The sequence below is a fragment of the Rhinoderma darwinii genome, chromosome 5, assembly GCF_050947455.1.
Source record: "Rhinoderma darwinii isolate aRhiDar2 chromosome 5, aRhiDar2.hap1, whole genome shotgun sequence".
In the NCBI taxonomy this organism is placed as follows: Eukaryota; Metazoa; Chordata; class Amphibia; order Anura; family Rhinodermatidae; genus Rhinoderma; species Rhinoderma darwinii.
This window is the reverse complement of record NC_134691.1, coordinates 213,332,024-213,355,644: the sequence shown is the minus strand read 5'-3', so window position 1 is coordinate 213,355,644 and position 23,621 is coordinate 213,332,024. Positions and strand designations below refer to the sequence as shown.

Genomic DNA, 23,621 nt, shown 5'->3' with positions numbered 1-23,621 from the left:
GAATACGAGGAATTTGAATGTGTATAAAAGAGAAGTATTTGAGATGGAGGATGTGGTTAGTATGGTATTGGCTAAATTGTATTTTTATTATAAATGGGATCTAGAAAGAGGTATGGATGCGGAAGGGATATGGCGAATGTTAAAATGGAGGTATTTAGTTTGAGGAATTTTGTTTGATTTATCTTGTATTTGATGGAAAAATAAAATAATGAACCAGAGTGATGAGATTTTTTGAAAAATAGAGAGGTGGTTTGAACAACTACAGTTCTCGGTTTTATTCAAAAAAACCTGAATGGTTTAATAAAAAAAAAAAAAAAAAAAAAAAAAAAAAAAATCTGTTCTTATCAGTTTAATATCTGATACGTCCCCTATCTGGGGACCATATATTAAATGGATTTTTAGAACAGGGAGATGGAAATAGAGCTTGCTCTGTCCACTCCACGCATTGACCTGGTATTGCAGTATTTCCAGGACCGGTGCACCCTTTCCTTATGTGTTGACTAAAATCAGATTCCAAAAGTGTTTTTTCTCTTTGCTATTGTTTCTGTCTTTCTGAAGGGATCTCCCCTTTTAATCCCATTATTTCAACACCTGTTGGACAATGCATGAGTGATAATGAGCTCATTGATTAAATGCAATTAATGAATAGATTGCCACCTCTTGTTGTGTGTCGTCTGTGTTTCTGTGTTTCCGGCCTTTCACATTGGAACAGCTCATTCACCTTCCTTGTCTTCTCTCCGCCCTCCCTCCTAGGTAAGTTAACGAGCTGCACCTGAGCCAGCCACTGATTGATTGATTGATGCAGCACCACAGTCAAATAGTGGAGTGGAGTAGGGGAACAGCAAACAGCCAATAAAGCAGCCCGCCCGCTCGCCTGCCTGCCCGCCACAATGGACCTACCTGTGTACACTAGATGGATGTGATGGAATGTACTGCCGTCCCTACATTTCCAAGAAGAAGTAAGAATTGCAGTTGCAACAAACCCTTGCTTGCCTACAAAGAGAGCAGCAATTTGGATTTGTTACTATGTTACCTAGAAGAATAACAAACTGTGCAAGGATGGAGGTTGTAGGAGCAAGGAGAACAAGTTGTCTGTAAAGTTGGTGGATGCCTATTTTCCATTTTGCAGTCCCTTGTCTCCCTCTTGTGGCCTCCTGGAGGCAAATAAATGTGCAAAAAAAAGACAGCCTGGCGGCCGGCTGTTGCAGTGTTGCCCTCTCAGGCAACACTGAGTGACTGACTGAGCCTCACCGTCTTATATAAAGTTCAGACGGAACTTTGCACGTGTCATAGTGGAGCCCTCAGGATTCCAGAGCCAGCTTTCTGACATCATAATGGGGCCTCAGAGATAAAAGTCTGGGCCCAGGCAGTGTTGTTCAGTGCTGCTCAGCAGGCAGCACAGGACTGGATTAAAGCTGATACAAGGTGTGAAGGAACAAGGGGTGGCTGTGGGCATGCACTTGCTGCCGCTGCCAGTGTTTATCTGCATGGCAGGAGGGCATTTGGGCGTTGCCAGGAAGGCGTTTTTATGTAGATTCCTCCTCTTTCAGCACTGCATTGTGGTGCAAGCAAAAGAAGCAAATCCTGTCTGGCTTCCTCTCCGGCCTTTATTCACCTCCCGCTTAGTAGCTGTAAATGTGTGTGAGCCTGCAGGGCCCCATGGAATTGCCTAGGAGTAGGCTGAATCAATCGCTGCAAGGGGTGAACAGCAGTATTAGGCAGGCTCGGTCAACGCCCGGCCCATTCGGGTTATCGCTTCTCGGCCTTCTGGCTGAGATCAAGTGTAGTGCTGATTACTTGTAGTCAGTGCTGCCTGGTCTTGGTTAGGAGGTGCTCAGGTACCCTCTCTCTCGGCCTCGGGGGATCGTCCAGGTTCGCCTGGACTTCACCCCCGTGCTGCTATTTGGGAGAGAGGCTTAGTCCTGAGCAACGGGTTGCGATCCACATACCCCCGTGTAGGCTTCGGCCGAAAAGGGGAGTTGCGCCCAAAGTTGCGCCTACTAAGGAGTAGCGTAACGATTAAAAAAAAAACCTTACTCACCATGGACGAGGATCCATGTGAGATACCGGCTTATGCCCGGATTAAAAACACAATTCGTGTAGTGCTATCGGAGGAGAAGGCGACGACCTGCGGCTTAAAATTCGTGGTGGAGACCGTACTTGTTGGTATCTTCAACATCCAGAAGCGAGAAATTTTGGCGGTGCAGGATTACCCAAGAAGGAGGACATACGACGTTACTTTCATACAGAATGGAGTATTCCGAGATCTGCTGGCGGCTTATACGGTAAAAAATGACCCGAGACTGGACGGTGTTGACTTTTATGAGCACGTTATGGACATCACTAAAATGATAGTTATAAAGATGTACTGCCCTTTTGCCGACTTAAAAGAAGTGATGTCCTTTTTATTCCCTTATTTTAAAACTGTGAAATGTATTGGCAAAGTCATGAATGAGGTTGGTGTATGGACCTCAAAGTGGAGATTCAATGTAACGTGTTATAAAGATGCCAATTTTACAGGAGGGATAATGTTGCCGCCAGCACGTTTTAAAATAGGTGATATGGCCGGAGACTTTTATTTTTCAGGGATGCCTCCATTCTGTAGGAAGTGCCAAAAGTACGGTCACACCAAGGAGTCTTGTGACAGCACCTGTAGGAACTGCGGCAGCTCTGAGCACGAGACCAAAACTTGCCCTCTGGGGAAAAGGTGCCGTTTTTGCAGCCGAGTTGGTCACCTCTATGCTACTTGTCCCCACAGATCTAAGGAGTTGGAACAACCTGAGGACCGGCCAAGGCGTCCCGAGCGGCCCGCAGGCCAGATCACCCCCGTACAAAGAGAGGAACCCCAAGGAGGTGAGCAAGACGAAATGGATACCTCCAGCAGACCCCCCAAACAGGTGACCCTAAAGAGCAGAGGCGACAAAAACGCAGAGCCAGTGATCAGCGGACGAAAGAGCCCCCCCAGGAGACTGGGGCGCAGGATAGTTCGGATGAAGCTGATCCTACTGGCCTGCAAGAGATGCTGGGTCAGCCTGTACCTGAGGCAGAGGTCCCGGGCGGAGCGGCAGCGCTCACTAAGAGACGTAGGGCGTACTCGGAGGTGGCAGCGGGGGTGCCGATGGGAGTACCTGCCAGGTTGAAGGCAGGGAAACCAGTTGACGTGCCCCCGGAAGCGACAACTGAAGGTCCCCCCCCTTCCAGACAGTTGGGGGATATAGGGACAGCTGCCTCCGAGGTAAGCGTGGTCCCTGAGACGTCCAGAAGCGCGATTCCTGCCCCTATAGAAGGGGAGGACGCTGCCAAAGATTGCGGAATCTTACCCGTTGAGTCCGTCTGGGACCCATTTTCAAGAAGCGCCTTAGGTATGGGGGGTCAGCTGAGTGACGGGTCTTCCTCTCAAACCTCATCGATGCGTACATTTGACTCGAGGAAATATGATGATGAGAGCTCGAGTGGGGTGTCTGGCGACGCGGAGGACTGCTGAGGCCTCCTCGGGTAAGATAAAAATAGACTGTCTCTCTCCCTTTTCCTCATGGCTGAGTTATGTGGTCTTTCCCTTAATGTAAGAAGCGTGCACTCACAGACAAGAAGAGCTGCCCTTTTCAACTACCTTTCTGTTTTTACCGCCTCAGTGTTTTTCCTACAGGAATGCTGCATACCTCACCGCATGAATTATAAAAAATATGAGGAAGACTGGAGACTCGGACCTTCAGTGTGGTCCGGGTCCAATGAATCAAAAGCCGCAGGTGTCGCCATTTTATTCAAAGGGAACGTTTTAATTGATCGTTTTTATGAAATTTTACCAGGCAGAATTTTAATGGTCAAAGCTTTTATAAACGGTGTTAGATGGCAGTTTTTAAACTTTTATGGTTCTACAGACAAAAAAGAAAGAGCAAAAATGCTAGAAATTTTACCCCTTTTTATTAATGATTCAGAACCACTCATTTTAGCTGGTGATTTTAATTGTATTTTAAAGGGGGAACGCCGGTTCTCTAATTCAGTAAGTCGAAACTATGATAAAACCCCGTCTATTTTAAAAGATATTACAGTGGATTTTAAACTTACTGATGTTTTTAAAAAATGCAATAGGGATCTACCGGAAGAGGACGGCGTCACCTGGAGCAATGTAAACTGCAGCTCCAGGATTGATTTTATTTTTTGCTCTTATCAAATACTGCCTTTTAAATGTGATCTTAATTCTAACGTGTTTTCTGACCATAAACTTTTATATTTTAAAGTTAATTTGAACGATCAAAGGAGAACTCCGAAGAAAGCCTGGAAATTAAACGTATCCCTTTTAGAGGATCCGCAAATTTTATCCGATTTTATCACCTTTTATAAGGGCTGCAGACGGGTAAGACATCCCAATATGCTAATTGTTTCCTGGTGGGAAAAAATGAAAATAAAGATAAGAGATTTTTTTATTAAAGCTGGGATGAAGAAAGCAAAAGAGAAATCTGAATTTTATGCTAATTTAAATACCCGTCTGCAGACCCAATACAAGTTCAGAGAACAGGGTATGCAGGTGGAGAAGGAGATCACCGAAATTAAAAAAGAAATCTCCCAGTGCCTGGAGCAGAGGGGAAAGGAGATAATCTTTCGCTCTAAGGTAAAACATCTTGAAGAAAATGAGACCTGCTCCAGGTACTTCTTCAAGAAAATAAATGATAAGCATACCCTGTTAAATGAGATAGATGGGGAAACAAATACCCAAAACATTTTAAAAAAGGTGCACGGTTTTTATGCGGATCTTTTTAATACAAAACATGTTGATGTTGATTTTATGAACGACTCATTGAAGGAGGTGGATGCTGTTTTAAATCCTGCTTCCCAAGTGTTTTTATTACAGGATATTACGGAACAGGAGATTTTAGAAACTACAAAGAGTTTTAAAACAGGTAAAGTCCCTGGCCCTGACGGTATACCTATAGAATTCTATGTTATATTTTATGGTATTTTAAAAGAGGATCTCCACCCTCTTTTTACCCAAGTTTTTAGAACAAAAGCCCTCCCAGGGTCCTGGAAGAAAGGCGAAGTGTCCCTGCTTTACAAAAAGGGGGACAAAACAGACATTAAAAATTGGAGGCCTATCACTTTGCTAAACTCTGACTACAAAGTAATGGCGAAGATATGTGCGAACAGATTAAAAGCAGTGATAGGCCAGATCATACACTCCAATCAGGTCTGTGGGATACCCGGGAGGAGTATATGGGATAATTTAAACCTTTTAAAAGATGTGATCAGTGACACGAAAGAGAGAGGAGGTAAAATGGCAATTTTATCTATAGATTTTGAGAAAGCCTTCGATAGAGTGTCACATTTTTATCTTTTTAAGGTTTTAGAAAAAATGGGTATACCGGAAGGTTTTTTACAGTCTCTGAAGGCCTTTTATGAAAATTGTACTAGCAAAATTTTAGTAAAGGGTTTTAAGACACAGGATGTCCTTTTAAATTCCGGAGTGAAGCAGGGGTGTCCCTTGTCCCCACTACTTTTTATTTGTGCGATCGAGCCTCTACTCTGCAGGTTAAGAAAGGATAAGCAGATAAGCGGAGTCCCCCTGCCGGGCGGGGGGGGACTAGAGGCTAAAGTGGTGGGGTACATGGACGATGTCGCGGTCCTTTGCAGGGACACCCTGTCATTACAGAAATCTTTTAAACAGATTTACCAATTCTGTTGCTCCTCCGGTTTTTTAGTGAATTTTAATAAAAGTAACATCTTAAATATCGGCAAAATGGTTTTAATGGACATTCCAGTCCCTGTGTCAGAGTCTGTACAAATTTTAGGAGTCTCCTTCAATGAGTCAAATAATGGTTTTACCAGTTGGGACTTGGTGGCACAAAAAGTCAATCAGAAAATTTGCATGTGGAACATGAGAAAGTTAACAATGGAGGGAAAGGTTTTAATTACAAAAATGGTGATTTTACCTATTTTATTATATTTAAGTATGGTATTCCCTCCCCCTGAGATTTTATTGAAAAAAATAATTAAAGCATGTTTTACATTTTTATGGAACTCCAGGATGGAAAAGCTCAGGAGAGAGAAGGTAATATTACCCAAACCAATGGGGGGGAAAGATTTCCCCGATATAAAAGCATTCCTTTTAATAAAATTTTTTACTTTATGTCTTAATGCAGTTTTTAAGGAACATTACTGGTCATATTTTATACGTTTTAACACAGGTTATTTTATGAGGAGGAACGGTTGGTTCTCCACGGTTTTAAGCTCCCCGTATGCTTTTAACCTTTCTGGCCAGTATAAGATTTTAGAAAAAATTGTAAACCTTTTTAACTTAAAAGACAAAAATATTAACGAAGTAAAAAATAGTAAAGGAATTTTAAAAACGATAAAAGAAAATGTTTTAGTAGCTCCCATCAGTAATTTTAATGAACAAAAATGCAAAGAAATATGGAAGATGGTGAGCGCTAAATATCTTTTTAACCCACAGAAAGATCTGGCCTGGAGCTGTGCCCACGAGTGTCTTCCATGCCGGGCATTCCAGCATCGAAGGGGACTGACCAACTCGGCTGCGTGTCCAAGGGGAGGATGTAGAGATGACGAGACAGTCTACCACCTATTCTGGGAATGTTTTTACGCGCAATTGATATGGACAAGAATCCTCCCCTTGGTACAGAAGATTACAGGACTTCGGAGATACACAAGTGATGGCGTTTTATATGGATGCCTGGAATGCCCAACACAGACTCGAAAAATGATGGCATGGAAGATCACCAACTGCGTAAAAGCAGCTCTGTGGGCGGCCAGAAACATTTTATTATTTAAGCATGAAGTTTTAGCTGTGGAAGATGTTTTAGCCATTTGTCTTAATGAAATGTACAAATATTTTCTTTTAGATAAAAAACTCTCTCCTGTTTTATGTAGAAAATGGTTTTTAAGTGAATGGAGTTCCATAATATGATGCCACCAAGTGCCCTTTTATAAATTGTTTTATATGACAATTTGTATTTATTTGTATTAAACCATGGTTGTAAATTTATGTAAATTTCTTTTGTAAAAACGTATTGATTTTTTTGTAAATCTGTTCAAATTTTAAATAAACGGTTACCTCCTTTGTTGGGGTAGTCAACTCAAAAAAATCTGTTCTTATCAGTTTAATATCTGATACGTCCCCTATCTGGGGACCATATATTAAATGGATTTTTAGAACAGGGAGATGGAAATAGAGCTTGCTCTGTCCACTCCACGCATTGACCTGGTATTGCAGTATTTCCAGGACCGGTGCACCCTTTCCTTATGTGTTGACTAAAATCAGATTCCAAAAGTGTTTTTTTGTGTTTGCCATTGTTTCTGTCTTTCTGATGGGATCTCCCCTTTTAATCCCATTATTTCAACACCTGTTGGACAATGCATTTGTACAGTCATGTGTGATAATGAGCTAATTTATTAAATGCAATTAATTAATACATTGCCACCTCTTGTTGTGTGTGTGTCTTCTGTGTTTCTGTGTTTCCGGCATTTCACATTGGAACAGCTCATTCACCTTCCTTGTCTTCTCTCCGCCCTCCCTCCTAGGTAAGTTAAAGAGCTGCACCTGAGCCAGCCACTGATTGATGCAGCACCACAGTCAAATAGTGGAGTGGAGTGGAGTAGGGGAACAGCAAACAGCCATTAAAGCAGCCAGCCGCCTACCCGCCACAATGGACCTACCTGTGTACACTAGATGGATGTGATGGAATGTACTGTCGTCCCTACATTTCAAGAAGAAGTAAGAATTGCAGTTGCAACAAACCCTTGCTTGCCTACAAAGAGAGCAGCAATTTGGATTTGTTACTTTGTTACCTGGAAGAATAACAAACTGTGCAAGGATGGAGGTTGTAGGAGCAAGGAGAAGTTGTCTGTAAAGTTGGTGGATGCCTATTTTCCATTTTGCAGTCCCTTGTCTCCCTCTTGTGGCCTCCTGGAGGCAACTAGCTGTGCAAAAAAAAGACAGCCTGGCGGCCGGCTGTTGCAGTGTTGCCCTCTCAGGCAACACTGAGTGACTGACTGAGCCGCACCGTCTTATATAAAGTTCAGACGGAACTTTGCACGTGTCATAGTGGAGCCCTCAGGATTCCAGAGCCAGCTTTCTGACATCATAATGGGGCCTCAGAGATAAAAGCCTGGGCCCAGGCAGTGTTGGTCAGTGCTGCTCAGCAGGCAGCACTGGACTGGACTGGATTACAGCTGATACAAGGTGTGAAGGAACAAGGGGTGGCTGTGGGCATGCACTTGCTGCCGCTGCCAGTGTTTATCTGCATGGCAGGAGGGCATTTGGGCGTTGCCAGGAAGGCGTTTTTATGTAGATTCCTCCTCTTTCAGCACTGCATTGTGGTGCAAGCAAAAGAAGCAAATCCTGTCTGGCTTCCTCTCCGGCCTTTATTCACCTCCCGCTTAGTAGCTGTAAATGTGTGTGAGCCTGCAGGGCCCCATGGAATTGCCTAGGAGTAGGCTGAATCAATCGCTGCAAGGGGTGAACAGCAGTATTAGGCAGGCTCGGTCAACGCCCGGCCCATTCGGGTTATCGCTTCTCGGCCTTTTGGCTCAGATCAGGTTTATTGCCTGGTCTGGGCCGGGGGTTCGGTCTTTCGTGGAGTCCTCTCCGACGTTTTTGGGAGCGATCATCGTGCCGTTGGGCATTCCATTTCAAGATGGCAGCTGTGCGTAACACTATCCGTTTCGTGGTGAATGAGCAGAGGAGAGACGAAGTTGATACTGGACATATCATTGAGAACATCCTTCTGGACCTGGCTGGAGTTAAGTTGGTAGAGGTATTCTGTATCCAAGCTTTCAGCAATATTGCTACATACGATGTATCCTTTTTTGAGGCCGCCTACTGTTTAAACGTTTTTCAGTTGCTAAAGGAAAAACACATGCATGAGGCTTTAACATCCATTGAAGTGCAACCTCTTTTTTCTACAGTGGAGAAATGTATAACAATTCATATGTATAACCCATTTCTGGATAGAAGGCTGGTCAGGGCTTTTTTAGCTCATTACTGTACCCATGTTAGAGGTGGTGTGGAGCAGAAGAACCTATGGGGAGTCTTTAATGGTGATATCAAGTACTGGGTCAGGCTGAAACCTGACTCCAGCTGTATTGGAGGAGTGATGAATCCTCCTGCTAATTTTTCCATTGGTGGGAATAAGGGATATCTGTACTACCAAGATATGCCATGCTTTTGTAGATCATGTTTTTCCTACGGGCATACCAAAGATGCATGCAAAGGCAAAGTTTGCAGAAATTGCAAGGAAACAGGACATGAGGCTAGTGCATGCATTTCCCCATCCAGGTGTGACATTTGTGGTTTGCCGGGTCATACTTGTAGGAAATGTCCAAAGGTGTTTCCTTTCTTAGGACAAGAGAGAAGAACATGGGGCAGACAGGTGAGAACAACAAGTTCCCTTGCTGCCTCTTCTGAGGTAATTTCAGAGCCAGCTGGCAGTGTTTCTGTGGCTGCTTCTCAGGACCCTGGGAAAGCTGGATTAGGAGAGGTTCTAACCTCACATACTGACAGCATGGAGTTGGGTGTGGTCCCTCCTGCAGAGCCAACTGTTGATGAGACACCTGGGGTTATACCTATGGAAGGTAAAGACACAGCGCCACCTAGTGGGTGTGCATACCCTGATAATGGTGCAAGTATGCAAATTTTGTCCTTTTCTAGCCCAGAGTCAAAAATGGACGATTCAGCAAAAGTGGAGTGGTCAATATCGGAGGAGGACGAGAAGGAGGCCAGGATGCCTAGTGCCACTAGTGCGGAAATCTTCCATAAAGTTGTCTCAAAAAGGGGGAAGTCTGGAAAGGCGGTGAAGAGACTTAAGATAGGCTTATTGGAAGATTCTGCTCATGCAAATCCTTTTTCTTTGCTGGATAGTGACTCCAGTTCTAGCCCTAAGTCATCTGAGGTGGCCTCAGAAGTACCCAGCTCTCCTGGGGAAGGTTTCCTCAGTGAGGTCAATGTGGCAAATTTGGAAAGAGCGATGTATTTCCCTGGGACGTGATATGTTCTGGTTTTTCCATGGCTTTCCATTGCACTAACCATACTATGCCCGCATGTCTTTGAGATTAAAAATTGTCTCACAAAATGTACGGGTGTTCTCCTCTGCTCACAAGCGTGCTGCAGTCCTGGACTTTTTGGCCTCTAAGGGCAGTGACATTGTTTGCGTACAAGAATGTGGTTTGTCAAAAATGCCTAGGAAAGAAGAATGGAAGTTTGGGGAAGCAATTTGGTCTTTTTCTTCCACAAATAGGAATGATGGAATTGGTATTCTTTTTAAAAATAATGAGTTTGTCATCAAACAGACTCAAATTATACAAGAAGGAAGATGTGTCTGTGTGTTACTATCCTATAAGGGATGGCAGTTTAGGCTAATTAATATCTATGGCCATGCTGTGAAAACTGATAGGTTGGCACTTTTTGATTCTTTAAAATTTTTTCTTCATGGTAAAGTTCCTGTAATTATTGTTGGTGACATTAACTGTATCCTGGAGAAGCAGGCCCGAGCTGGGTCCACAGAGTCTAATGTGGATGTCACTGGAGTTTTGTGGAATAAAATGTTGCAGGACTTTGCTTTGCAGGACGCTGTCACCAGGAAACCAGGTCCATTTACCTATCATGCCGATGACGGAAGAACGGATTCTCGTCTGGACTTTTTCTTTTTTTCTACTTCAGCAATGAAATGTGTAGATTATTCGCAGGAGAGAGTGTGGTTTTCAGATCACGAGTGTTTGTTGGGGGTTTTTGTTATAAATAATTTCTTTTATGGTAGAGGGGTATGGAAGATGAATGTTAGTTTTCTGAGTGATGAAAGGGTGAAAACTAGGTTTGGGAAAAAATATGGGTTTTGGGTTAGGAAGAAAAGTTCTTTCTCTAATGTGTGTGAATGGTGGGTATGGGTGAAAAAAAAGATTGGTGGGTTTTTTAGACAAATAGGATATAGAAGAGCGAGAAGGAAAAGATTGCAATATTCACGCTTTAACATGCGGATGACGTTCCTTCATCAATGTAAAAATTTGGGTATGGATGTAAGACACGATTTGGAAAAAACAAAAAAAGATATTAAGGAGTGGTTCCGAGAAAAAGGGAAAGAAATAATATTTAGGTCTAAGGTGGAGGTTAGAGATAATCACGAGAAATGCACTAGATTTTTCTTTAAAAAAATGTGTGGTGGAAAAAGTGGAATGAATGTGTTATTGGATAAGGATGATAAAGAGGTGTTTGGTAAGGATGTGATTGATGTGGTGTCTGATTTTTATAAACAACTGTATGATGTGAAGAAATGTGATTTGGGTGATGATGAGGAGTTTTTGGATATTGTGTGTAATTTTGTTCCTGAAAGTGAATGTGAGGTTTTGCTTGGTGAGATTATGGATGGTGAAGTAAAGGATGTGGTGGGAAGTATGGCTAAAAATAAGTCTCCAGGGATCGATGGGATACCAGCTGAGTTCTATGGGAAATATTGGGACATAATTGGGAAGGATGTTATAGATGTTATGAGAGTGTTGTTTTCTGGGACGAATATGTGTGATGTGATGAAGAAGGGTATGGTAGTTCTGTTGCATAAAAAAGGAGATAAGAGGCGGTTAGAAAACTGGCGACCGATTACTTTGCTGAATACGGATTATAAAATTTTTGCCAAGCTGATTGCGAATCGTATGAGAGACGTGATTGGGTGTGTGATTGATGAGGATCAGGTATGTGCGGTACCAAAAAGGAAATTGCATGAGAACGTGGCGTTGGTGCGGGACATGCTTGAGGATTGTAAGGGTCGGAATAAGAAGGTGATTGTGTGTGCGTTAGATTTTGAGAAAGCGTTTGATCGTGTGGCGCATGTGTTTTTGTTTAAAGTGTTAGAGAGAATGGGTTTTCCGGTTCAGTTTGTGAGTTTGTTGAAGAATTTATACGCGAATGCAAAGAGTTGTGTGCAGGTGAATGGGTTTTTTTCAGAATCATTTAGTATTATGTCTGGTGTGCGACAGGGTTGTCCGTTGTCTCCCATCCTATTTATTTGTGCGATTGAACCATTGTTGCAAATGATTAGAAATGATAAGGTTGTGAAAGGTTTGGTGGTGCCCGGGTGTGATGGAAAACGTGTGAAAGCTTTGGGATATATGGATGATATTTGTGTATTGTGTGATTCAGTGTATGATATGTCCAGAGTGAAGTTGATTGTAAACATGTTTTGTATTGCGTCTGCTTTTAAAATAAATTGGGGTAAGAGCAAATTTAAATTTTTTTTCAGTAATGAGCGAGTGAGTGATTCTGATATGGAACAGGTGGATGGTGTGAAAATTTTGGGTATTGTGTTTGATGATGAGTTGAAAGGGAGAGAAAGTTGGGATGAGTTAGGTGGTAGGATTGTGAGAAAGTTGGAAATGTGGAGAATGAGGGATCTTTCTTTTTCGGGGAAGGTTTTAATTGTCAAAAGTATTATTCTACCTATGATTTTATATGTTGCTCTGGTTTTTCCTCCTGCTGTTGATATGTTAAAAAAAGTGAATAGAGTTTTGTTCCTTTTTTTATGGGGAGCGGGATTGAGAAGGCAAAGAGAGAAATTCTAATGAAAAGCAGACGAAATGGAGGCCTTGATTTCCCAAATTTGGAGATCTTCATTGGAATTAATTGTGTACGGTTTTTTGTAGAGCTTTTATTTAAAGAATCCAAGGCTTCCAGAATGTCGAAGTATCTAGCTGGAACGGTGATTCAGCGTCTAAGGTGGGAAAAACGTAATTTATGTAAACCAATTGCTTTTCAGTGCACAGGGTGGTATTTGTATGTTGAAAAATTTATTAAAAAGTTCCAGCTAGAGGATGTAAGAATGGAGAGATTTTTGAGCGAAAAGAATGTTGTGAGAAGTATGTGTATGAATAATGTGATGTGTTCTGTAAATGGTTTGAATTCGATGGAATCTAAGTCTGTGTGGAAGAAGATTGTTACGTATGATGTGTCAAATAAGCAGAAAGATTTGTTATGGATGTCGGTACATGGAGTGTTGCCTGTAAGGAGTGTTCAGAAAAGAAGAGGTTTGGTTGCATCTGAAAGGTGTCCGAGAGAAGGTTGTGGGGATGATGAGGATGTGAGTCATGTGTTTTGGTCGTGTAAGCATGCAAAGGATGTTTGGAAAAAGTTGAGTGGGTTGTGCGAAGAATTGACTGGTTTGAAGTGTTTGACGTATGAAATTGTCTTGTTTGGTTTGTGTAGTTTGGGTAGTGAAAAGGATAGAGTGTTGTGGATTTTTTTGACTTGTGTGAAAGAGGTATTGTGGAATACGAGGAATTTGAATGTGTATAAAAGAGAAGTATTTGAGATGGAGGATGTGGTTAGTATGGTATTGGCTAAATTGTATTTTTATTATAAATGGGATCTAGAAAAAGGTATGGATGCGGAAGGGATATGGCGAATGTTAAAATGGAGGTATTTAGTTTGAGTAATTTTGTTTGACTTATCTTGTATTTGATGGAAAAATAAAATAATGAACCAGAGTGATGAGATTTTTTGAAAAATAGAGAGGTGGTTTGAACAACTACAGTTCTCGGTTTTATTCAAAAAAACCTGAATGGTTTAATAAAAAAAAAAAAAAAAAAAAAATCTGTTCTTATCAGTTTAATATCTGATACGTCCCCTATCTGGGGACCATATATTAAATGGATTTTTAGAACAGGGAGATGGAAATAGAGCTTGCTCTGTCCACTCCACGCATTGACCTGGTATTGCAGTATTTCCAGGACCGGTGCACCCTTTCCTTATGTGTTGACTAAAATCAGATTCCAAAAGTGTTTTTTCTCTTTGCTATTGTTTCTGTCTTTCTGAAGGGATCTCCCCTTTTAATCCCATTATTTCAACACCTGTTGGACAATGCATGAGTGATAATGAGCTCATTGATTAAATGCAATTAATGAATAGATTGCCACCTCTTGTTGTGTGTCGTCTGTGTTTCTGTGTTTCCGGCCTTTCACATTGGAACAGCTCATTCACCTTCCTTGTCTTCTCTCCGCCCTCCCTCCTAGGTAAGTTAACGAGCTGCACCTGAGCCAGCCACTGATTGATTGATTGATGCAGCACCACAGTCAAATAGTGGAGTGGAGTAGGGGAACAGCAAACAGCCAATAAAGCAGCCCGCCCGCTCGCCTGCCTGCCCGCCACAATGGACCTACCTGTGTACACTAGATGGATGTGATGGAATGTACTGCCGTCCCTACATTTCCAAGAAGAAGTAAGAATTGCAGTTGCAACAAACCCTTGCTTGCCTACAAAGAGAGCAGCAATTTGGATTTGTTACTATGTTACCTAGAAGAATAACAAACTGTGCAAGGATGGAGGTTGTAGGAGCAAGGAGAACAAGTTGTCTGTAAAGTTGGTGGATGCCTATTTTCCATTTTGCAGTCCCTTGTCTCCCTCTTGTGGCCTCCTGGAGGCAAATAAATGTGCAAAAAAAAGACAGCCTGGCGGCCGGCTGTTGCAGTGTTGCCCTCTCAGGCAACACTGAGTGACTGACTGAGCCTCACCGTCTTATATAAAGTTCAGACGGAACTTTGCACGTGTCATAGTGGAGCCCTCAGGATTCCAGAGCCAGCTTTCTGACATCATAATGGGGCCTCAGAGATAAAAGTCTGGGCCCAGGCAGTGTTGTTCAGTGCTGCTCAGCAGGCAGCACAGGACTGGATTAAAGCTGATACAAGGTGTGAAGGAACAAGGGGTGGCTGTGGGCATGCACTTGCTGCCGCTGCCAGTGTTTATCTGCATGGCAGGAGGGCATTTGGGCGTTGCCAGGAAGGCGTTTTTATGTAGATTCCTCCTCTTTCAGCACTGCATTGTGGTGCAAGCAAAAGAAGCAAATCCTGTGTAGCTTCCTCTCCGGCCTTTATTCACCTCCCTCCCGCTTAGTAGCTGTAAATGTGTGTGAGCCTGCAGGGCCCCATGGAATTGCCTAGGAGTAGGCTGAATCAATCGCTGCAAGGGGTGAACAGCAGTATTAGGCAGGCTCGGTCAACGGCCGGCCCATTCGGGTTATCGCTTCTCGGCCTTTTGGCTCAGATCAGGTTTATTGCCTGGTCTGGGCCGGGGGTTCGGTCTTTCGTGGAGTCCTCTCCGACGTTTTTGGGAGCGATCATCGTGCCGTTGGGCATTCCTCATCAAGATGGCAGCTGTGCGGAATACAATTCGTTTTGTGGTGAATGAGCAGAGGAGAGAAGAAGTGGATACTGGGCACATCATTGAGAACATCCTTCTGGACCTGGCTGGAGTCACATTGGTAGAGGTATTCTGTATCCAAGCTTTCAGCAATATTGCTACGTATGACGTATCCTTTTTTGAGGCCGCCTACTGTCTAAATGTTTTTCAGTTGCTCAAGGAGAAACATATGCATGAGGCTTTAAAATCTATTGAAGTGCTACCTCTTTTCTCAGCAGTGGAGAAATGTATTACCATCCACATGTATAACCCATTTCTGGATAGAAGGCTGGTCAGGGCCTTTTTAGCTCACTACTGTACCCATGTTAGAGGAGGTGTGGAGCAGAAGAACCTATGGGGAGTTTTCAATGGTGATATCAAGTACTGGGTCAGGCTGAAACCTGACTCCAGCTGTATTGGAGGAGTGATGAATCCTCCTGCTAATTTTTCCATTGGTGGGAACAAGGGATATCTTTACTACCAAGATATGCCATCATTTTGCAGATCATGTTTTTCCTACGGGCATACTAAAGATGCATGTAAAGGCAAGGTTTGCAGAAATTGCAAGGAAACAGGACATGAGGTTAGTGCATGCATTTCCCCATCCAGGTGTGATATTTGTGGTTTGCCTGGTCATACCTGTAGAAAATGCCCAAAGGTGTTTCCCTTCTTAGGGCAAGAGAGAAGGACATGGGGCAGACAGGTGAGAACAACAAGTTCCCTTGCTGCCTCTTCTGATGTAATTTCAGAGCCTGCTGGCAGTGTTTCTGTGGCTGCTTCTCAGGACCCTGGGAAAGCTGGATTAGGAGAGGTTCTAACCTCACATACTGACAGCATGGAGTTGGGTGTGGTCCCTCCTGCAGAGCCAACTGTTGATGAGACACCTGTGGTTATACCTATGGAAGGTGAAGACACAGCGCCACCTAGTGGGTGTGCATACCCTGATAATGGTGCAAGTATGCAAATTTTGTCTTTCTCTAGCCCAGAGTCAAAAACGGAAGACTCAGCTAAAGTGGAGTGGTCAATATCGGAGGAGGACGAGAAGGAGGCCAGGATGCCTAGTGCCACTAGTGCGGAAATTTTCCACAAAGTTGTCTCAAAAAGGGGGAAATCTGGAAAGGCGGTGAAGAGACTGAAGATTGGTTTGTTGGAAGATTCTGCTCATGCAAATCCTTTCTCATTGCTGGACAGTGACTCTAGTTGTAGCCCTAAGTCATCTGAGGTGGCCTCAGAAGTACCCAGCTCTCCTGGGGAAGGTTTCCTCAGTGAAGTCAATGTGGCAAATCTGGAAAGAGCAATGTATTTCCCTGGGACGTGATATGTTCTGGCTATTTCATGGCTTGCTTTTCCACTAACCATACTATGCCCGCATGTCTTTGAGATTAAAGATTGTCTCACAAAATGTACGGGTGTTCTCCTCTGCTCACAAGCGTGCTGCAGTCCTGGACTTTTTGGCCTCTAAGGGCAGTGACATTGTTTGCGTACAAGAATGTGGTTTATCAAAAATGCCAAGGAAAGAAGAATGGAAGTTTGGGGAAGCAATTTGGTCTTTTTCTTCCACAAATAGGAATGATGGAATTGGTATTCTCTTTAAAAATAATGAGTTTGTCATCAAACAGACTCAAATTATACAGGAAGGAAGATGTGTCTGTGTGTTACTATCCTATAAGGGATGGCAGTTTAGGCTTATCAATATCTATGGCCATGCTGTGAAATCTGATAGGTTGGCACTTTTTGATAGTTTAAAATTTTTTCTACATGGTAAAGTTCCTGTTATTATTGTCGGTGATATTAACTGTATCCTGGAGAAGCAGGCCCGAGCTGGATCCACAGAGTCTAATGTGGACGCTACCGGAAGTTTGTGGAATAAAATTTTGCAGGACTTTGCTTTGCAGGACGCTGTCACCAGGAAACCAGGTCCATTTACGTACCATGCCGATGACGGAAGAACGGATTCTCGTCTGGACTTTTTCTTTTTTTCTATTTCAGCAATGAAATGTGTAGATTATGCGCAGGAGAGAGTGTGGTTTTCAGATCACGAGTGTTTGTTGGGGGTTTTTGTTATAAATAATTTCTTTTATGGTAGAGGGGTATGGAAGATGAATGTTAGTTTTCTGAGTGATGAAAGGGTAAAAACTAGGTTTGGGAAAAAATATGGGTTTTGGGTTAGGAAGAAAAGTTCTTTCTCTAATGTGTGTGAATGGTGGGTATGGGTGAAAAAAAAGATTGGTGGGTTTTTTAGACAGATAGGGTATAGAAGAGCGAGAAGGAAAAGATTGCAATATTCACGCTTTAATATGCGGATGACGTTCCTTCAACAATGTAAAAATTTGGGTATGGATGTAAGACACGATTTGGAAAAAACAAAAAAAGATATTAAGGAGTGGTTCCGAGAGAAAGGGAAAGAAATAATATTTAGGTCTAAGGTGGAGGTTAGAGATAATCACGAGAAGTGCACTAGATTTTTCTTTAAAAAAATGTGTGGTGGGAAAAGTGGTATGAATGTGTTATTGGATAAGGATGATAAAGAGGTGTTTGGTAAGGATGTGATTGATGTGGTGTCTGATTTTTATAAACAACTGTATGATGTGAAGAAGTGTGATCTGGGTGACGATGATGAGTTTTTGGATATTGTGTGTAATTTTGTTCCTGAAAGTGAATGTGAGCTTTTGCTTGGTGAGATTATGGATGGTGAAGTAAAGGATGTGGTGGGAAGTATGGCCAAAAATAAGTCTCCAGGGACCGATGGAATACCAGCTGATTTCTATGGGAAATATTGGGATATAATTGGGAAGGATGTTATTGATGTTATGAGAGTGTTGTTTTCTGGGACGAATATGTGTGATGTGATGAAGAAGGGTATGGTAGTTCTGTTGCATAAAAAAGGAGATAAGAGACGGTTAGAAAATTGGCGACCAATTACTTTGCTGAATACGGATTATAAAATTTTTGCCAAGCTGATTGCGAATCGTATGAGAGATGTGATTGGGTGTGTAATTGATGAGGATCAGGTATGTGCGGTACCGAAAAGGAAATTGCATGAGAACGTGGCGTTGGTGCGGGACATGCTTGAGGATTGTAAGGGTCGGAATAAGAAGGTGATTGTGTGTGCGTTAGATTTTGAGAAAGCGTTTGATCGTGTGGCGCATGTGTTTTTGTTCAAAGTGTTAGAGAGAATGGGTTTTCCGGTTCAGTTTGTGAGTTTGTTGAAGAAATTATACGCGAATGCAAAGAGTTGTGTGCAGGTGAATGGGTTTTTTTCAGAATCATTTAGTATTATGTCTGGTGTGCGACAGGGTTGTCCGTTGTCTCCCATCCTTTTTATTTGTGCGATTGAACCATTGTTGCAAATGATTAGAAATGATAAGGTTGTGAAAGGTTTGGTGGTGCCCGGGTGTGATGGAAAGCGTGTGAAAGCTTTGGGATATATGGATGATATTTGTGTATTGTGTGATTCAGTGTATGATATGTCCAGAGTGAAGTTGATTGTAAATATGTTTTGTATTGCGTCTGCTTTTAAAATAAATTGGGGTAAGAGCAAATTTAAAATTTTTTTCAGTAATGAGCGAGTGTGTGATTCTGATATGGAACAGGTGAATGGTGTGAGAATTTTGGGTATTGTGTTTGATGATGAGCTGAAAGGGAAAGAAAGTTGGGATGAGTTAGGTGGTAGGATTGTGCGAAAGTTGGAAATGTGGAGAATGAGGGATCTTTCTTTTTCGGGGAAGGTTTTAATTGTCAAAAGTATTATTCTACCTATGATTTTATATGTTGCTCTGGTTTTTCCTCCTGCTGTTGCTATGTTAAAAAAAGTGAATAGAGTTTTGTTCCTTTTTCTATGGGGGAGCGGGATTGAGAAGGCAAGGAGAGAAATTCTAATGAAAAGCAGACGTAATGGAGGCCTTGATTTCCCAAATTTGGAGATTTTCATTGGAATTAATTGTGTACGTTTTTTTGTAGAGCTTTTATTTAAGGAATCCAAGGCTTCCAGAATGTCTAAATATCTAGCTGGAACGGTGATTCAGCGTCTAAGTTGGGAAAAACGAAATTTATGTAAACCAATTGCTTTCCAGTGCACGGGGTGGTATTTGTATGTAGAAAAATTTATCAAAAAGTTCCAGCTAGAGGATGTAAGAATGGAGAGATTTTTGAGAGAAAAGAATGTTGTGAGAAGTATGTGTATGAATAATGTGATGTGTTCTGTAAATGGTTTGAATTCGATGGAGTCTAAGTCTGTGTGGAAGAAGATTGTTACGTATGATGTGTCAAATAAGCAGAAAGATTTATTATGGATGTCGGTACATGGAGTGTTGCCTGTAAGGAGTGTTCAGAAAAGAAGAGGTTTGGTTGCATCTGAAAGGTGTCCGAGAGAAGGTTGTGGGGATGATGAGGATGTGAGTCATGTGTTTTGGTCGTGTAAGCATGCAAAGGATGTTTGGAAAAAGTTGAGTGGGTTGTGCGAAGAATTGACTGGTTTGAAGAGTTTGACGTATGAAATTGTCTTGTTTGGTTTGTGTAGTTTGGGTAGTGAAAAGGATAGAGTGTTGTGGATTTTTTTGACTTGTGTGAAAGAGGTATTGTGGAATACGAGGAATTTGAATGTGTATAAAAGAGAAGTATTTGAGATGGAGGATGTGGTTAGTATGGTATTGGCTAAATTGTATTTTTATTATAAATGGGATCTAGAAAGAGGTATGGATGCGGAAGGGATATGGCGAATGTTAAAATGGAGGTATTTAGTTTGAGGAATTTTGTTTGATTTATCTTGTATTTGATGGAAAAATAAAATAATGAACCAGAATGATGAGATTTTTTGAAAAATAGAGAGGTGGTTTGAACAACTACAGTTCTCGGTTTTATTCAAAAAAACCTGAATGGTTTAATAAAAAAAAAAAAAAAAATCTGTTCTTATCAATACACTGCACAGGCATGGCCCCCTCTTGCCACCGTCTCGAGGGCCATTACCAGGACTGTGTTTCGCTTCATCTGGGGCTCGAAAATGGACAGAGTAAAGCGGACTGTTATGTACAAGGAGCCCCGCAAAGGTGGGAAGGGTATACCCGACATTCCCACTCTGCTGCGGATCGCTTTTGTATGTGACTGTGTTCGTAGGACTCTGAGGACAGCAAACGGCTCTGCGGGCAAGGCCATGTCCCGCTACTTCCTCCTTCCCCTCTGGCGAGGTTTTGGCTGGGACAAGTGGGACAGCTCCTTCCCTTACAACTGGCACGCTCCCTGGTTCTACGGAGATGTCGTCCGGTTTGTGAGGGAGCATCAACTGGAGGGTCTTAAGCCCGACTTGTGGAAACCTAAGACGATCCACAAGCACATCAGAGCAAAGGACTCACTGGAGTCTGTTCCAGGGCTTCATGCCGACACGTTGGAGACTGTTTGGACTAACGTGTCATCTGGCAGGTTGACCAACGGGCACAAGGACATTTCATGGATGGCCATCCAGGGAGGACTGCCTCTTAGGTCATTCATGCATGCCCGCAACCTGTGCAAGACCCGGTACTGCCCCAGGTGCCCCTTCACGGAGGAAACATCTTTGCACATTTTCTGGCAGTGCCCCTTTGCACAGGGTCTGTTGAAAGCCTTGGAACATGAACTCAAGGACTCAGTACCCAGGAACAGACTGTCGTACCGCTCGGTACTTTATGGACTATTTCCTGGGAATACCACAGATGGAGCAATCCAGGAAGCCTGGCGCCTTATGAACTGCTTTAAGGACGCTATATGGTTTGCCAGGAACCGTCTGATTTTGCGGAGAGAGAGTGTGTCCGTCCAGGACTGCCGCAGGCTGATCCACAGCCTGCTCAGAGACTATTCCACCTGGGACAGCCCGGACGTCGATGAGGAAGAGGACTGATACTCCCCTTCCCCCCACTCTCCCTTCTTGTGTGTTGTCTTTCAATAAAGCTTCGGGCCTGTGATTTCCCCCTTCCCTATCCCCTCCTACCCACTCCCCTATCCCATCACTTGTCTGTAATGCTTTGTTGTTTGGCGTTAGTGAATGCAAGAATGTTAGTGTAGCATGTGGTGTAATGTATAGCATAGGCTAGCCTGTACTGTGTATTATACTGTCATGTTATGTTTGACGACTGTTATTATTTATTATTTGCTGCTTCATGGCTTGCGCTGCGTCGCAGTAATGTTTGTATGATGACGATTGATTGTCAATAAAGCAATTTTCAATCAAAAATCTGTTCTTATCAGTCCTTGTAAGGATAGATAGCTCGGAGAACCACTGGGGGCTATAAACACTAGCTTAGCGATCCAAGAGCGTTCCAGACGAAGCCGGCGACGAACTGCGGAGAAGAACCAGCGAAGACGACGATCCAGAAGGGAGAAGCCGCCATCGGGGAAGAAGCTCCGGGAGATCGCTGCCGGGAAGAAGAAGGAGAACTGCGACAGAGACCTTCGGAGAAGAGCCGCTGCTGAAGGGGATCTTTGAAGAAGCTCGGCCGCAGAAGAAGCTCGACGAGGAACCGCTGCGGAAGAAATTTCGTGGAAGAACCTCGGCCAGCAAGGAGAAGATTTGCATAGCTCCGCCCCCTTCGGGAAAGAGCTATCGAAGATCCTCCCCAAGCGACAGGAACAGCTGGAAGAAGCCATGGCCTCAACCAGCAACCCTGCCACCCAGAAGAAGAAGGCTGATGGACCAGGTGAGCCGGCCCAGGCCAGGACATCTCCTCCTGAAGCCTCCTCAAGCCAACAGGCCACCAGGAAGCCGAACCAGGCTGCTCCAACCCTGGAGCCCTGGATGAAGCAGACGGTGGCCCTGAAGCTGAAGGAGGTGGACGGGAGAGTGCCGGACATGACGGAAGAAGTGTTCTGCCAGAAGATGCTCCTGGACCAGGGCTTCGCTAAGCCGGAGACCATCAGCATCCAGGCCTTCATGACCGGGATGTTCTTCGTGACCTTCGCTTCGATCAACATCTGCAGAAGGTACTGGGAGATGGTGAAAGCGGCGAGGCCTGAATCCCCTTTCTCTCGCTTTGTGGGCAACTGCCCTGTCCAAAGAGAGGAAAGGCGGGTGACGGTCTCAATGCGGAACCCACACACCCCCGGCAAAGACATCACCACGCTCCTGAAGCGGTTCTGCACAGTGGTGAGGGAACCCACCCACATCCTGAACGGACTCGGCTTCTGGACTGGCAAGTGGTCGGTAATCGTCCGACTGAACAAGGATTCCAGCGCGGAAGACGGCCTCCAACACCTGCCCCAGTCATTCTCGCTGGGCAACTCCTACGGCCTCATCTACTACCCGGACATGCCGCAGATCTGCAGGAGATGCAGCAAGAAGGGTCATTCGGTGAAGGACTGCAAGGAGGACGCCTGCAAGAACTGCCGGGTAACAGGACACGAGACCAAAGACTGCCCGAAACGGACAATGTGCAACCTCTGCGGACAAGCAGCCCACTCCTACAAGGACTGCCCGAAGAGGGATCGATCCTGGGCAACTGTAGCGGCGAAAGCTCCGGCCAGAGGGAACCCCGCCCCAGCCAGAGCTCCAGCGGCGCAGAAGACCGGGAATAAGAAGGATGGTAAGAAGACGACAGTCCCTCCCCCCCGTCTCCCGGCCCTCCCTCGCCCTACCCTTCCCACCCTCCCTCGCCCGGCCCTCCCCACCCCCCCGTCCCCAACCCCTGTCACCCCCACTGAGGCTCTCACCTTCTCCTACCCACCCATCTCAGTGGTCCTGTCACCTGCACCTCTCCCAACCCAGCCTCCCTTCTCCCCAGCTCCAGCAGCACTAACATCTTCCCCTCCAGCTGCTGGAGTCCTCTCCCTGGAGGATTTTCCCCCTCTTGTCTCCTCAGGTGCCATCCAGAGGAAGAGAAAGGTGAGGGACAGCCCAGCTGCTGAGTCCTCAAAGCGACAAGTCGTGGAAATCTGCGAAGATTCCCTTGCGCAGCAGGAGGAAATGGAGCAGATGGTGGAGGAACTCGTGTCTGAACCTGAGGTCATCGACTTCACAACAGACATCCAGGTGGCTACAATCCTGGAACAATTTTTGTCAGAGGGCCTGCTGGATCTTTCGGACCCGCCAGGAGAGGAGGATCCGCCCGACCGGACTGGTAACTAAGGTGTATCGTTTGCACTAACCTTCTTTATTCTCCCCCATGGCTGCTAAACTTAACATCTTTAGCCTCAATGTGAGGAGTGTTAGAGATAGGACTAGATGTCAGATGGTGCTAACTTTTCTTTCCAAGCAGTCGAGTGATGTATTTATGCTGCAGGAATGTACTCTCCCCTCTTCCAGGTCATACCATCATCTGGCCAGGCAGTGGACCCATGGCCCGTCCTACTGGTCTGGTGGGGGCGACTGTAAGTCTGCAGGGGTTGCCATCCTGATTAGGGGAAGCGTATTTACTGTTGACTCTGTCCAGGAGCTCGCCTGCGGCCGCTTGTTGGTCGTAGACGGTTCCTGGGCAGGAGAGCCGATTAGGCTCAT

At 44.1% G+C, this 23,621-nt stretch overlaps 2 non-coding genes and 1 pseudogene across 2 annotated transcripts; all 3 read left to right on the top strand.

Annotated features, from left to right (window-relative positions):
• Positions 1 to 292: 292 nt before the first annotated feature.
• On the top strand, positions 293 to 487 carry LOC142654201 (U2 spliceosomal RNA). Its single transcript, XR_012848925.1, has one exon. It is a non-coding gene; the product is annotated as a U2 spliceosomal RNA (small nuclear RNA).
• Positions 488 to 7,059: 6,572 nt separating this feature from the next.
• On the top strand, positions 7,060 to 7,247 carry LOC142653873 (U2 spliceosomal RNA). The gene has a single exon (XR_012848725.1). It is a non-coding gene; the product is annotated as a U2 spliceosomal RNA (small nuclear RNA).
• A 6,278-nt stretch (positions 7,248 to 13,525) lies between these two features.
• On the top strand, positions 13,526 to 13,735 carry LOC142654071 (U2 spliceosomal RNA; annotated as a pseudogene).
• The last annotated feature ends 9,886 nt before the right edge of the window (positions 13,736 to 23,621 follow it).